This window comes from Nannobrachium achirus, assembly GCF_963921795.1.
Source record: "Nannobrachium achirus genome assembly, chromosome: 23".
In the NCBI taxonomy this organism is placed as follows: domain Eukaryota; kingdom Metazoa; phylum Chordata; class Actinopteri; order Myctophiformes; family Myctophidae; genus Nannobrachium; species Nannobrachium achirus.
The window spans coordinates 38,539,784-38,555,314 of record NC_137830.1 but is presented as its reverse complement, the minus strand read 5'-3'; positions in this window follow the sequence as shown (position 1 = coordinate 38,555,314).

Here is a 15,531-nt window from a genome sequence, read left to right as displayed (position 1 = left end):
CAATTGAAACCTTATAGGTCTATATATAGACCTACTCTATGATTGAAACAAGCCCAAAAGCTTTTTTGAGGTATCCTTTTGACCTTGTAGCCTACCAGTGAACTCTACTGTTATGAAACTGTACCTTTTCCAATGCAAACTTCTAATAAAGTCTTCAATCAATTATGTTTTAACCAAAAAACATATAGGCCTACACTACCTTCAAATTGATTTCAGGTTCTGGACTTATCTATAATAGTTTGTAATTGCAATCTTCTTTTCATGCAAGCTGAGCCAAACTTATTAGCTTGCATGTCTTGCCATTGTCAAATTAACTGGGGAAACATTTGAAAGACTTGCATCTTAAGTGATTGGAGATTGCAGACAATTAGGCTGCAGGTCTGGATGAGAATCATCACTCATAATTAAATTAATTGAACTCCCACGACCACTCACCCCAAACTCACCCATCATTAATAGGCTACTCGTCTGCTCTCTCTCTCTATCTCTTTTTCACACACGCGCGCGGGCACGCACACACACACACACACACACACACACACACACACACACACACACACACACACACACACACACACACACACACACACACACACACACACACACACACACACACACACACACACACACACACACACACACACACACACACACACACACACACACACACACACACACACACACACACAGGCATCATCTGGGTTCTGTATGGAATTCTAGGCTATACGACCAGCTCGCACACCACGTGCAGTAACGGCCACGCCTGCTCTCTCCCGTGCAGTTCAGACAAAGTGACTGCATTATCATGGGCAGAGAGAGAGGGCGAAAGGATGAAGAGAGGCAGCCTATAATAGTTGGCTGCAGGGAGGGGGGAGAGATGATGAAAGTTGATATGACATAGGAAGAACGCTTGGCTCGTGTGTTTCCCGTAAAGATGAGTGAGCGCAACTGTCATTTAACTATGATGAAAGAGCTGCGATGAAGGTTGATGATGTTGGAGTATGAGGCTGGGACAGACATAGACATGCGACTGGACCAGCAGCTCAACACTAACAACACATCAGGTATGAAGATCCAGCCGGGGCAGCTATGCAGCAGCGGTGGGACAGAGCAGCGGGGTGGCTGTAAAGTCGGTGGAGAAAGCAACGAGAATGTCATCTGTTTGCAATGCCAGGATAACAATGAAGGGGTGGTGCGGGTATGCCCTGGAAGTCCGCGGACGCAGGGAACACCTCGGAGCCCCCGGGCGATCGCAGCGACGCGCCTCTCCTCCGGTTCTGCAGGTAAGCCGTCCCGGCCAAGCCTAATAAAGTAGCTTTATGAAAATTATGCCGGACCCATATGTGTTCCGTGCGGTCTCTCGGCCGGTGTCTAAGTCTTTATGAAGTGTCCCCATCATCAAGCCGATGTTGTATGTATCGAACTTAGCTCTGGGTGCTCCCAATGTTGCGACAGCAATTATTCTTCTATTTGTTGGAGGTTATAGATACAACTCCGGACTTAATTGCTACGAATAGGACAAATAATGCCTTATAATATTTTGTATCATTATGTGTTGTGAAGAAACAGTCCTTTAAAACATAGGCTACAATAGGTCTAAACAGTATGCATTAATGCTCACTATACCACCACCATCATCCTAAATACATTTCAAAGACTGCTTCTATTATAGAACATGGCTCCATCTGTTTACTGCTTGTGTAGCCTACTTCTATCTGCTGGGCTGGCTGGCCCACAAAGTTGCTGCAGTCATTTGAAAATGTCCCTGCATGGATGGCCCTGGTTGTGTCTATAAGTTACCACTTTTCCTTTTAGCAATAACCATTAAGGGCTGTATTCTTCGCTTCATAAGATGTTTTTTTTTTATTAATTCATCAAATATATCAAAAATATTTTGTAATTATTTGAGGAATGTGGAACATTTGTCCAAAATGTGGACCCCATGGGTTAATGTGGTTTTTCTCTTAGTACAGTGCTGTGCATACTAATTTATCTAGTGTCCTACCACTAAATCACCTATTATAAGAAGGTGCAGTGGGTGATTTTCAGCTCCAGTGACCCTATTCAAAGCAGAACTATGGATGGGTAAACACGGCTGAATAATGTAGCCTAAAAGCATTATTTGAGGGTGTTTCATTGCGACCGTAGGTCGCATTTACTACCAAAACCTCCACAGGCTGTCCGTGGGTCAGTGAGTCAGTGAGTCAGTGAGTCAGTCACACTTTTGCCCTGCTCATATCTCCGCAACCGTTGACCCGATCCATGGCAGATTTTGCACACACACTCCTTGACTGCCAAACTACAACCTCCAAGGACCCCCGGAGCCCCAGGGACCCCCGGGTCCCTGGGGGACCCCCAGATGTAAAAAATGACCAAATGTGGTCACACGTCACACTTTTTCCCTGCTCATATCTCCGCAACCGTTGACCCGATCCATGCCAGATTTTGCACACACACTCCTTGCCTGCCAAACTACAACCTCCCAGGTCCCTGGGGGACCCCCAGATGTAAAAAAAGACCAAATGTGCAAAAATGACCAAATGACCACCGCAACGGGGCTGCTCACGGTGAATTCCCGGGGACCACCGACTCCTGGTGCTCCAGAACGGATGCAAAAGTGGTGGCGCCCCCAGTGGAGGACCCCCTGCCACTGCAGCGCACATGAAATGCCGTAACTCGGGCTAGGAGCGTCCGGGAGAGCCGGGGTAGGGGTAGGGAGCAAAAGTTTATCGGTTACATAAGTGATAACCGTTAAGGAAATGTGTTTAAAAATGCGCGATTTACACAATTTTAAAAGGGAAAACACACCAGTTTTTTCCTCATAATAATGCTCCTTATTTTCATTAAATAGTACAACAATACAACGAGGAAGAAGAAGATACGAATGTTTTCTACATTAAAGAAAGGTGTTTTTGCAGGACAAGTAGGATTGACATAATCACATCACGTCAGTAATGTAACAAAGCGCGGCAGCAACAGCAAACACTGCAGCGCGACTCGAGCCCTATATAACAAACAGATTAACTCCCAAGTCCCAAGGTGTTGTACACGCTAATGTAATAGTAGATTTTATAGTAAATAATTGCACTGCACTGTGTCTGAATTAAAGTTCCACACTCATCAACCGAAAGCTGATGGTCAGGCTCAGACAACGTAGCCTACTCTATGCGGGCGCGACTATTGAGCTTGCAGCAGATCCGATATAAACTTCATCAACACGGTGTTGATTCAACACCACGACAACGTAACCATAAGCAAGTTGGGTTTTAAGCTATTTTTTCCTCTTTAAAACGGGATCGACGCTGACGGGGTCCGTTTTGTAAAATCCAATTTTCGCTGTTTGTTTCCTTGCGTTGAGTTGTGTGTCTGTCAGCGAGTGGAAGACAGCAAACGCATGCATGGATCATGTTACACCGACAATGGTTTGATAACGAAATGTGTGACTGCATCGCATAGTTGCATTGGGTGATGTTACTCAGACATTGGTTTCACACATTTCGGTGCCAAACGAGAGGAGGAGGGGGTGACGCTATCACGCTAGAGTGGAGCGAGGCGCATGCAAGCTAAGGCACGCGGCCCCCCCAAAGGACAAACGGCCGCGGCCGATTATTCGAATTTATTTTTCAAATTCGAATACCGTGCCTTCGAACGTAGCTTCGAATATTCGAATTTTTTGGGTCAGCCCTACTACACAGCATGTCTACACTCATGTCATCAACATGGATCAGGAAGATTTTGGAAAAACAAATGTTTGCCCTATTTGTGGAGATAAGCCACCTACGGTCGCTTATCTCCCGATTAGGGAGTCTTACTGGTGTATACTGTGTGCCAGTGAGACTCAGCATAGACATCTGCACAGTACAGAGTACACCCACTTTTAACATTATATCTTCAGCTGGGGTTATCTGTCTGCTGTCTAAGTGGTGGAAAAGTACTCACATTACTTAAGTAAAAGTATCAATACGGCAATGTTTACTCTGTTACAAGTTAAGTCCGGATTTCAAAATGGACTTGATACAAAAGTATTGGCATTCAAACTGGCATTCAAATATTTGAAAATAGCAAATCCACAAGCTCACAGCGATGCGTTGTGAGCTTGTAGATCGTCTATTTTCAAATAGCCAAGGTATAAAATAGGGCTAAAGTGGATTAACAAATGTTTTATAATATAATCATTCACATCTACAAAGTAACTAGTAACTAAAGTTTTCAAATAATTGTAGTGGAGTAAAAGTACAATAATTGCCTCTGAAAGTAAAAGTATTGGAAATACTCAAGTAAAGCACAAATACCTCAAAATCATAGTAAAAGTACAGTACTTGAAATGTACTTACCGGTAGTTACTTTCCACCACTGCTAAATGGCTGCTATGAAAATGGTACATTGAGTTTAGACTAGGGATGGGACGATATCAAAATGTCATATCACGATTATTGTGACGAAATAAATCACGATTTACGATATTTTCGCGATAATCAAAATCCATTATCTTGGGGCGGAACATTTGCCAAAAAATAGCAGATCTACAAGCTCTTGTAGATCGGCAGTTTTTTGGCAACGACATTTGATAGGGTGAAAAAAAAAACGGTATCAAGTACGTATATTGCAAGTACCTTTTACCAGTTATAGAGGGTTTAAGTGGTACGGGATATGCAGCTCTGCAAATAAAAGGTGAATTGATCCCAGTGCATGACGGAGGACGATATCACGAATTAAATCTCCACGATACGATTATCGCGAGTGTTTTTTATCACGATAAACGATAATATCGCGCATCGTCCCATCCCTAGTTTAGACCTACAGTAATATAAACAGCAACAACTTGTCTCCATTATATCAAGATCAATCAAAACACAGAGGGGAAGTGCTTCATCTGAGGTAGACCGAAAAGAAACCAGTGCTCATGATAAATCTATTTACTGGAGGATGTGTTGGTACTGGATGTGCCAGTGCTGCAATAAGTACGGTGCAATTATTAAGAATGGGTGAGGCCAGACATGCTGATTTTACAACGTCATATGAATTAGACCTCAGCAAGCAGAGATGTGTTAGTTATTCACTCCTCCATTCAGTGCAGAAATGGAGTGCCAGGCTGCACATACAGTATAAGGATGGGCAGCAATACTACATTATCTCTATATCAATATCATAATCATATAGATACATATTACATAGCCTATATCTAGTCTCATATTACAATATAAAACTAATCCAAGAGGATTGTCTTTTCTGATTTTAATAATTTAAAATTGCCTTTCAGCAAAAATGAAAATATTATTGTGACAATACAATGTATCGTAACGATATCGATATTGGGGTATTTGGTTCAAAAAATATTGTGATATTAGATTTTTGTTGTATCGCCTGTCCCCGGAACATAGTGAATTGCACATTGCAGAGAAAGTACCTGTTCGTTCATCTGCATAGGCTGATTAATGTTATAACCTCCATCTCCCCTGACAACCTAAAGTTCTAAATTAAGCTTATACCTTAAATCTCGAGGCCAATGTATTATTTCACCATATGATCTAAATGATGGTATAAGCATTACTAAGCAACTTTATTATTTATTCTTGAGCGTTCCATAAACATCACTATTACCGGACTGGACATCAATCTTGGGGCTTATTTTATGACCTGCCATGACTGTTATGGCTTAAATAGTCGTGTTGCCAGGAGACTGTTTCCATATGGGCCACCCATACTGTGAGGCATTTTGTATAAAGGCATCATCTACTGAGTCGGTCATCTCTCCCTATGTTATAGATCGTGAGCCCAGCAGTGGCAGCTACAATGTGTCCACTGGGACCTTCTATAGCTGTGTGAGTCAAATCACCATAGGTAAGTTGACCCTCGATCTACTAGACCTTCTACTAACTAAACTAAAGTAAGTGGCATTCTTTACAGTACAGGTGTGACAAGACCAAGAATGTAATAGCCCTGCTAATTGCCCATTTTAGTGTGTGAGTGTGTGTGTGTGTGTGTGTGTGTGTGTGTGTCCGTGCGTGCACAGCTAATCTCGGAAAGTGCAGGATCAGATCAGTGTCAAACTTTAAGCGCAGGCCAAGGATCGTGGCCTCATGGTGGTGCCCACTAGGGCATTCACCAAATATTCGAATATTCGAATATCAAAGTCGCTATTCGACGTTTTTCACCGAAGTCAAATATTCACATATTTTTATTTTTGTATTGTTTTCTCTTTAAAAAAAGATATAGTTTATAAAGCTTGACTAGATAGGAAGTCATAAGAATGAGTTGTCAATGCCCCTAGTGGATGAATTTGTTAATGCTCTATACCAGGGGTTCTCAAACCTTTTTTAGGCAGTGACCCCCAACATAAACATAATTGAACTGCCTTTGCTTTTGGCTCTGCGTTGTGTTGAGGCCCCCCAATGTGTGTTTCACATTTGGGTTTTCAATCGGATGACGTGTTCATGGTTTGGGGGACTTTGTATAAAACGCTACGTATATAAATGCACCGTTTACCATTTACACACATGCACGCACGCACGCACGCACGCACACACAGGTGGAAACATAATCTCTGTCCCTGGGCTTCAGCCTAGCGTAGATTACAGCTAAATCTTTAACATGAAAGAAAATAAAGTGTAGAAATGTAAAAGGCGTGAAGGACAAAAAAAATTAAAGGTTTTTGCTGAGGGCAAAGGGCATTTTGGCCTAAGGGGGGCACTAGTCACCAAAGGTGACTAGAATGTAGAGTTCATTATGCAATCTGCCGATTCGATTATGAGATCTCTGACTTGAAAGTGGTGCTAGAGGAAAGATTATGGTTGCTCGCGATTCTTGAATGGTTGGGGTTCATCCTAGCATGAAGGCACTCGGCAATAGAGATATTGTGTGCAATTGGAGGATTTTACCTAATGTTGGCGCTAGAGGAAAGGCCATGGGGTTACCAAAATCAATAGAGTTCATCTTCTGGGGAGCATCAATGTGTACAGCAAAAATTCCATCACAATACAGTACAGTATAGTCCAGTTTAATATGTTCAAACATGAAAGGTTCGTTAAAATTTTCGGGGGATTTTGAAAACTATATATTTTTGGAAACTATAGAGTAAGGAGGAATGTTTTTCATGCAAAACAAATGCTTGCAATGGATTCAGAATCATAATAAAAACCCCTAGTTTGACCCCTCACATGCTACTTAAAGCAGATTTGTTGGGGGTATTTTTTTCCTTTATAGTAGTGTATAGTAAGTGAATGAGAATCATGGATTTTCTGATTTGTTATACTCTGAAGTTTCCAAAAATATATAGTTTTCATAATCCCCCGAAAAATTGAACAAAATTACACAAGCGACTTGACTAGTATACAGAAATACAATATACAATACAGAAGGTGGTCCTCTTGTTTGGGGACTGTGATGGACACAAGTCACAAGACTGCCTGACCGACCGACCGACCAACTGAACAACAGACACCGGCTGCGGACGGCGCGCAGACATTTTTTCACCACATGGCAACGCCTGGAAAATAGTGGCGCATCGGAGCGGCGGGCGAGGCATGAACACTGCGTGCGTCTGACGCCGCCGGTGTGGGTATGTTCACTGAAAATATTGGGGGCGACTGTTTTGACGTGCGCCATCTGCAGCCGGTGTGTGTCCCCCTTTAGAGCAGAGTATCATTCTAACTGCACCCTGCGAGGTCGGGTACAATAGTTTCAATATGTGTGTCTGCCAGACTGCCAGGGATGCAATACTATACTATATTGTTTGATCTTCGGGTTTTGGCGCAGGCTGTGCTGCTGCACACTAGGGAAAGATCTATTGCGCTGCACAGTGCTCTGGCATCGTATAGAGTCGGTGTGCTCTCTGTGATTTAAACGCTCTCATCATTGTTTGGGAAGAAAAAAGCGGTATTGCCAAAAGCTATCAATTATGTCTGTTTTTTTTGTTTCCTTGGAAAGGCTTTTCAGTCAATTGAATAGCTATGCCCTGCCATCCCTAGTTAATGTAAATGAAATGCCCTAGCTGAAGACGGAATCTAACTAATCATGACATTTCTAACTTTCACAAGATGGTATATTGACAAGAGTGTGTGGCAGATGTATGTCATCATTAGGACTCAGATTATAACCGTCTTTAATTCAGTCCTCGTTCTGCTCTCTGGGAATTCACTGAAAGATAGTCTTTATCTTTGCATTAGCCTATATGGTGCAAACTCATCAATTTAAGTAATCTGTTAGCAGCGCTATGTAAACCCATTTGAACTTGGTATACTGCCAAAGGCTTTCAATATACTTACTTAGTTCTGTGTTTCTTGTCTCCATGGAAAAGCATTTCAGTCAATTGAAGAATAGCTAAGCCATTTCTAGTTAAAACTAAATGAATGCACTAGCTGAAAAAGTAAACAATAATTTAGCATAATAAACGGCCCTAACACTCTCCATTGACCAGGGGGGTGTCACCATTCAAGCTTAGCCTCGTAAACGAGCCTCTCCTGAAAATCTGCATTTACATACAGATTTCCGGGAGAGGCTGGTTTGGGGGGATAATTCAAGCTGCCTTGAAATGGGACAGCAAGGTGTACTTGAGCCAGTAGTAGGATTTTTGTCCTATTTCGCCTGAATAAATTTAGGGTCCAAGATCCTGAATTGGTTTCGAGCTACACAGCTACACAGGCTACGTGCCCGGTGCTGGAGTATGCAGTGCCAGTCTGGCACGGGTTGTTGACTGACCGCCAGACTAAAAGTCTGAGAAGTGTTCTGAAACGGCTTGCAAAATCATACTTGGCCGGAAATACTCGGGATACACAGAGGCTCTCCGCACCCTCACATTGTGCACCCTAGCAGAGCACTCATCTGTGTCTGCACTTTGCCAGGAAGCTGTATAAGGACAATTTCAGAAATTGTCTATCCCCCCTCAGGAAGGAGATCTCTGCTCAAACAAGGAACGCAAACACACATTCCAATATGATGAACTGAAAGATACAAGAAATCATCAATCCCATACATATGCAGCCTCTTGATGATGTGCATTTTAGATTATTAGAGTTTTTGATAGGCAATTGCATTTTTAGACTTGAAGTTTTATATCACAGTGAATGACCCCACCAAAATGCACGCACGTACTGCACACCCTTTTGCACGCACGCACGCATGCACGCACGCACGCACACAGTACACTGTACACTTCCATAAAAATGCATTGTAGAAACATTTAAAGCATTTTACTAACTAACTGTAAACCACCATCCCCAGAACTACTTGATAAGTTGGGGGGCGGGTGCAGGGTTTGATTGATTCCTTTACATTGTAAAGGCATCCAACTCTGTTAAGTTTACAAGTTTACAGAGTATACTCTGTTCTTCTCCCTTAAGTCATCATTATACAACAACGCGTGACCCAGATACCTGCAGCACCTGCGTTTTGTTTCCTCACCTCCGAGAGAGCATCAGGAAGTGTGAGCGGTACAGTACATATCTGGGCCTCTCTCTCCTCAGAGAGCAACGCAGGCATTTTTTCCTGATGACTGTGACATAGATATGGAAGACACACTATGTCCAAAGGCTTTGCGCATGGTTAGTTTTGGAGGTCGTTCGGATGCGCGCCAGGTGTAGATTACACGTCCCCTCTCTGCCGCCGCCGCCCCCACTCGCTTCTTCAGGTGACTTTCACTGGTTCTCGAGGATGGTTCAGTTTAGGAGTGTTACCGGTCGAATCCAAGTTGTAAGATTAGTTAACCCATTTAGGCCTAGAATTATTGAATGCTTTAACCAGTGAAAAATAGCAGATATACAAGCTCACAGCACGGCACTGAGTGCCGCGCTGCAAGCTTGTAGATCTGCTATTTTTGAAAAAGTTGTGAAAATGAGTGCAAATCTTTGAATATATGTATTTTCAAAGCAAACGTTTGTAACTCAAATATTGCTTCTGGGTGGTCCCTGGAACTAAAGATTTTGAGATGGGGGTCTGTGGCCAAATACATATCATTTTGGGGGTCCTTCACATGAAAAGGTTTGAGAACCACTGACATAGTAGTCTCTCAAGAACAGGCTAACTGAGCTCCATTTAAGTGAAAAGGACCTTTTCTTTGACGATGGCTAGTCAGATTGCTGACATAGAAACGTAGGGTTTTCAAAAAATCTTAGACACTTATAGAATCGGGTCAAAATTCAAATTTTCACGATTCTTCAAAAATAGCAGATCAGCTATTTTTCAATAGTTAAAGCACAAAATAATGATACACAATAATGTGTACCCGTTAGTACTACTAAGACTAATTAACTAACAAGCACTAATATGCTGCAAGAACCGCAAGAGTGAGGCCTTAGATACTTATCAAGCCTGTATTCTGCATTCCAGCATTCCAGTATTCACATTTGAAATGGGGTCCTGTTACCAAAGGTCAATATCGTGCTTTGCTAAATACTGTGGATTTCCTGTTTATATGTATGTATTGATTGATTGATTGAAGACTTTATTAGAAGTTTGCATAGGAAAAGGTACAGTTTCATGACGGTACAGTTCACTGGTACAAGGTCTACTAAAAGGAGATCCATGAAAAGACTAAGCTTATTTCCACTGGAAACCATTGAAGTATCTCATATAACATTGAATGACAGACAAATAGAACACAGTACTATGCAGTAGATATGTAAAGAAAAAGAAAAAAGAAAACAGTAAGTCTAAATAAACAGTATATACAAAGAAGGGGCAGGGGAGGGTAGGGTTGGGCTAGGTTAGTTTTTTACCATGTATGTATGTATTAGGCCTGTCCCCATCCCCAACTAAGAATTTATATAAAGTAAGCCTTGCCGAGCCACAAGGCCCATAGGGCAGGAACCTATCTGCCGTTTCCTTAGTGAGGCAGCTTGATGCCTGGACGCTAGTATGTTGCAGGGACCCTAATCCAAACCTTGATGTTGAGTGCCAAGCAGGGAGGCACTGGGCCACATTTCTTTGAGTCTTTGGTATGAGATTGAACCCCTACCTCCCAGTCTCAGAGCAGACACTCTAACCACAAGGCCACTGAGCTGGTATTCATATATAGTCGGCTCGAATCTTTTGGGCAAATGTTGCCTAGGCAGGCTAGGCTAGTTGACTGGTAGTCGAATCATGGAAAGCAGTGCTGATTCGACTGCCAATCTCTGAATTATGCAAAACCTATTTGATTAATCGAGGTCAGGCCTAGTGTGTGTGTGTGAGTGTGTGTACACACACACACACACACACACACACACACACACACACACACACACACACACACACACACACACACACACACACACACACACACACACACACACACACACACACACACACACACACACACACACACACACACACACACACACACACACACACACACACACTCTATAGTTGTGAAAAGATATACTGTACAGGTCCAGGGTAATAGAAAGTGGTCCTCAATGCTTTGTCTTGATTAAATTATAGACAGAACAGTTGTTTGGGCACCTGTGCTAATCTTGCGCTTGCTTATTAACAAAACGAGAACAGGTATAGCCTAGATTTATTGCTCCCCCTCCAAACTTATGTTTTCAAAATGTGCTGTGCGAGAGTAGCAGTCTGGCAGGCAGTAAGACTGCCCGGCTCTGCACTACTGTGCTTATTGATTGGGACGTGTTTGTTCACTGCTGATGTACCTTCCAAATGTGCTGCGCTGGTTGTTTTATAGGAAGCAAAAAGCGGGGGCTTCCCCACTCTCACCTGGCGCCTTTGTGTTGCATAATGAGACTGAAAAAATAAAACAGAGAATATATTATTTATATACAGTATTCTACACATTGTACTAGTAACAACTAACATCGCTTGTAATATCCAAATCCCACCAAACCCATTTAAGATAACTTGTAATAATATGTCTAAAATACTGTAGTAGTTTTGAGTCAAATTATTAATTTAATTATTAATTAGCCGTGTAATAAGTGGGATAACGTCTGGCTCAGCGGCCATTATCGAGAAAAAAAAATCCCTTCAGGCTGATCGATAAAGACCGTTATCTCCTGCATAACATTATGCACAATGTTGCATGTCTGTCCCAAAGAAGTATGCACCAAAACAATGTTTATGTCCCGCAGCCGTGTTATACAAGTCATTGGTTGGAACTGTAAGCACTGATTTCCAGAGTAACTATAAAACCTTTTTTTTTTGGCAAGCAGCAACTGATGGAACACTTTTTCATAATTTCATAATTCATTTCACTCATAAATTCATTGTTGATAGACTACCTTCATTCTCATATTCACTAGACTGTAATGGATATCCAGAATATATTAATTGACGATAGCTGTATATTCATTCATATTCAATGTGTATTCATGGCTGTAGGTCAAACAGAGCATGACTTATACCTACAGTTTTGCATTCAATTGATCACTACAGCGCCACCCTTTGGCCAATGGTCGTGGGCTTCATGTCACTGACCCTTGACATAGCCCTCTACCATATTGCCCAGTATCATAAAAACATAATAATAACATAATGCGGCGATTATTCGTAAAACGGCGGAAGAATAATACAAGGTAGAAACATAATAGGGGCTTTGCCCTTCGGGCTTGGGCTATATACTACGGGTGGGCAACTTTGATGGTGGAGAGGGCTATAATTCCACACTCACTCCAGTGGGCTTTTTTGATTGATTGAAGAATGTATTAGAAGTTTGCAATAGAAAAAAGTACAGTTTCATGACAGTACAAATCACTGGTACAAGGTCAACTAAAAGGGGATCCTAGAAAGCCGAGGCTTATTTCGACAGGAACCACGCTTTAAGTATCTCATATAACATTGAAAGACAGACGGATAGAACATTGTTACACATAGGGACACATTGTTACTGCAGAGATTAACTCGCAGGATACAGGATAAACTAGTGTAACTGAAAGTGATGATACAAATAAATGAGCAGAGCAAATTGGAAGTGGAACACCGTTCAATTGAAGCTGATGAATGGGTACTCTCTCCTGATTGGCTGAAATTGGCAAACCACTTGAAATTGTATTTAGTTTATTAAAGAGCTGGGGAGATGGGGAGAGCCCTGATACTGAGCAAACACTTTATAGCAATGATTACGATCACAATATCCACCTGTTTCCGTGGGAATTTACTGTAGAATGATGTGTGTGGGACACATCCTGATATTCTGGGACCGTTCAATGACGGTCAGGATTACAATATACGTCACACTCAGCTCGGCTCGGCTGCGAAGCAGCTGAGAGCCGGAACTGAGAGCCAGACCTGCCGGCCACCTTCTGAGCAAAGCACGATGGGACAGTGGAAACTTGTGCGTAGTGCTTTGATGTTTAATAAAACATTTTTGTTCTAACCAAAAAAATATCACCCTAAAATGATTCCCCTGGCTGACACATCACTGTGACGTCACAGGTGACATCCCAGTGATGTCAGATACTCAGAGCATTGATCTCCATTTATGGGCATAAACAGGTGACATCACAGTGGTGTGGCTGGTTCAGACAGGGATCTCCATGTATGGGCATAAAAGGGATTGTATGTTGTGATGTCATGGGAACCACTCTATTCTCATATATGTAGCTCCCTGATCTCATCAATATTAAGCCCATATCTAACAGGACTTCATATCAATATATGGGGAACTGGTCCGATATACATCAAGACATGACGCCCTGAGGCGTCTTACTAGTAATATAGTGTGTACACGTACTGCACATTGAAAAACAAGAGATCAAAATAAATACATTAAATTAAAATAAAGTGTGTGTGTGTGTGTATGTGTATGTGTATGTGTATGTGTGTGTGTGTGTGTGTGTGTGTGTGTGTGTGTGTGTGTGTGTGTGTGTGTGTGTGTGTGTGTGTGTGTGTGTGTGTGCACGCTAAGCCTTGATGATGTCAGTTGATGATTTACTGAAGGGACCCAAGTGGTGTTTTTGGGGGACTGCTTTTGACAGCCCCCACCATTAGATGGCAGTGTTGCTTTGGCTATGATGATGTCCTGCCTAAGTCAACAGAAGTGAATGAACAACATCCTAATAAAAATAGGCTTGTTGCCTTTACTTAAAAGGCCTAGATGGTGCAGTGCGAGTGAAAGTGAGTATGTGAATAGCATAATTGTCAGTATAAGTAACACTGTGAAGAGTTGCACTAGATACTGTTCTAATCTTTACCTTTTTTTTTACTATGTTGAAGGAAAAAAAAGAAAATACTGTATCTAGCCGATCTACATTGACAGGTTGTGAGCTTGCAGATCGGCTATTTGAAGTACTTAAAAATGTTTTTCAAAATAGTAAAAAAAAAAAAAAGTTTAGGGATAAGGGGTAAGGCATGGATGAAAATAGGGAACCAATATTGGCTTAAAAGCCATTTATATAATATAAATGTTACAAATGCCCTATCTAACATTTGGACTGTTTTTGTTTATGTTCATTGTTGTATGTTTTGTTTTTCTATGGACCTCGAGTCTGCAATAAAGACATCCGTCCATCCATCCATCCATTCATTCAAAGACCTGGAACGCTTTATTACGCATTATTACTTTAACCATTATTTTATGCTTAACCATTGAAAAATAGCAGATATACAAGCTCACAGCGCAGCACCGAGTGCCACGCTGCGACCTTGTAGATCTGCTATTTTTGAAAAATCTTGAAAAGTTTGTGCTTTGATTGTTTTTGACCCGATTCTATAAATGTCTTCTAAATCCTCCTGAGGTTTTTTTTTCATGTTTCTATGTCAGTGGTTCTCAAACCTTTTCATGTTTCAACCCCCATCTCAAAATATTAAGTATCAGGGGCCCCCAGAAGCAAATATTTGAGTTACAAATGTTCGCTTTAAAAATATATATAATATTATATTTTTTAAAGCTTTCAGATTTACACATACTTACATCAGGCATTGACACTAAGGCTTGCCCACCTGCCCCCGGCAGGTAAATACAACTTTTGGGCAGGTGAAGTTTGCTTTCAGGTTGCCCGACCGGGCAAGTGCTCATTTGAGAGGGGACGCAACCGTCTATAAACACACATAAGATATAATCTGTCTAAACACCTGAACTTGGCCAGAGCGCTCTGTTTTCTGGTCTGTGGAATGTAAAATAAGAGCACTGCTGACCTATAATGTAGTTTTTTTTGTAGCTACACGTAAATATACTAATAAGACACCTCAGGGTGACTTGCGACCTCAGGGTGACATGCGACAATTAGTTAATTAGTAATGCCAAGCAGGGCCTTGGTGAGTTAGGGCATTGGTTTGATGCCTGTGGATCTCCATATATGGGCCATAATAATGTTCTTAATATTGACAATATTGGAATCTCCATATATGGACATAAAACGTAGGGCCTTGGTTTGATGCATGTGGATCTCCATATATGGGCATAAGGGGTACCCTAACATTCCAATTTTCGGCCTCCATTTTCTGTACAATGTCACGTGACATCCCTTTTATGCCCATATATGAGTCATTCTGTACCACATCACTGTGATCAACTTTCGCTTTGCCATGCAATCAACATCAGAGCAGTGATGTGGCACAGAGTGACAGTGAGTCACAGTGAGGTGGTACAGAATGACTTGTATA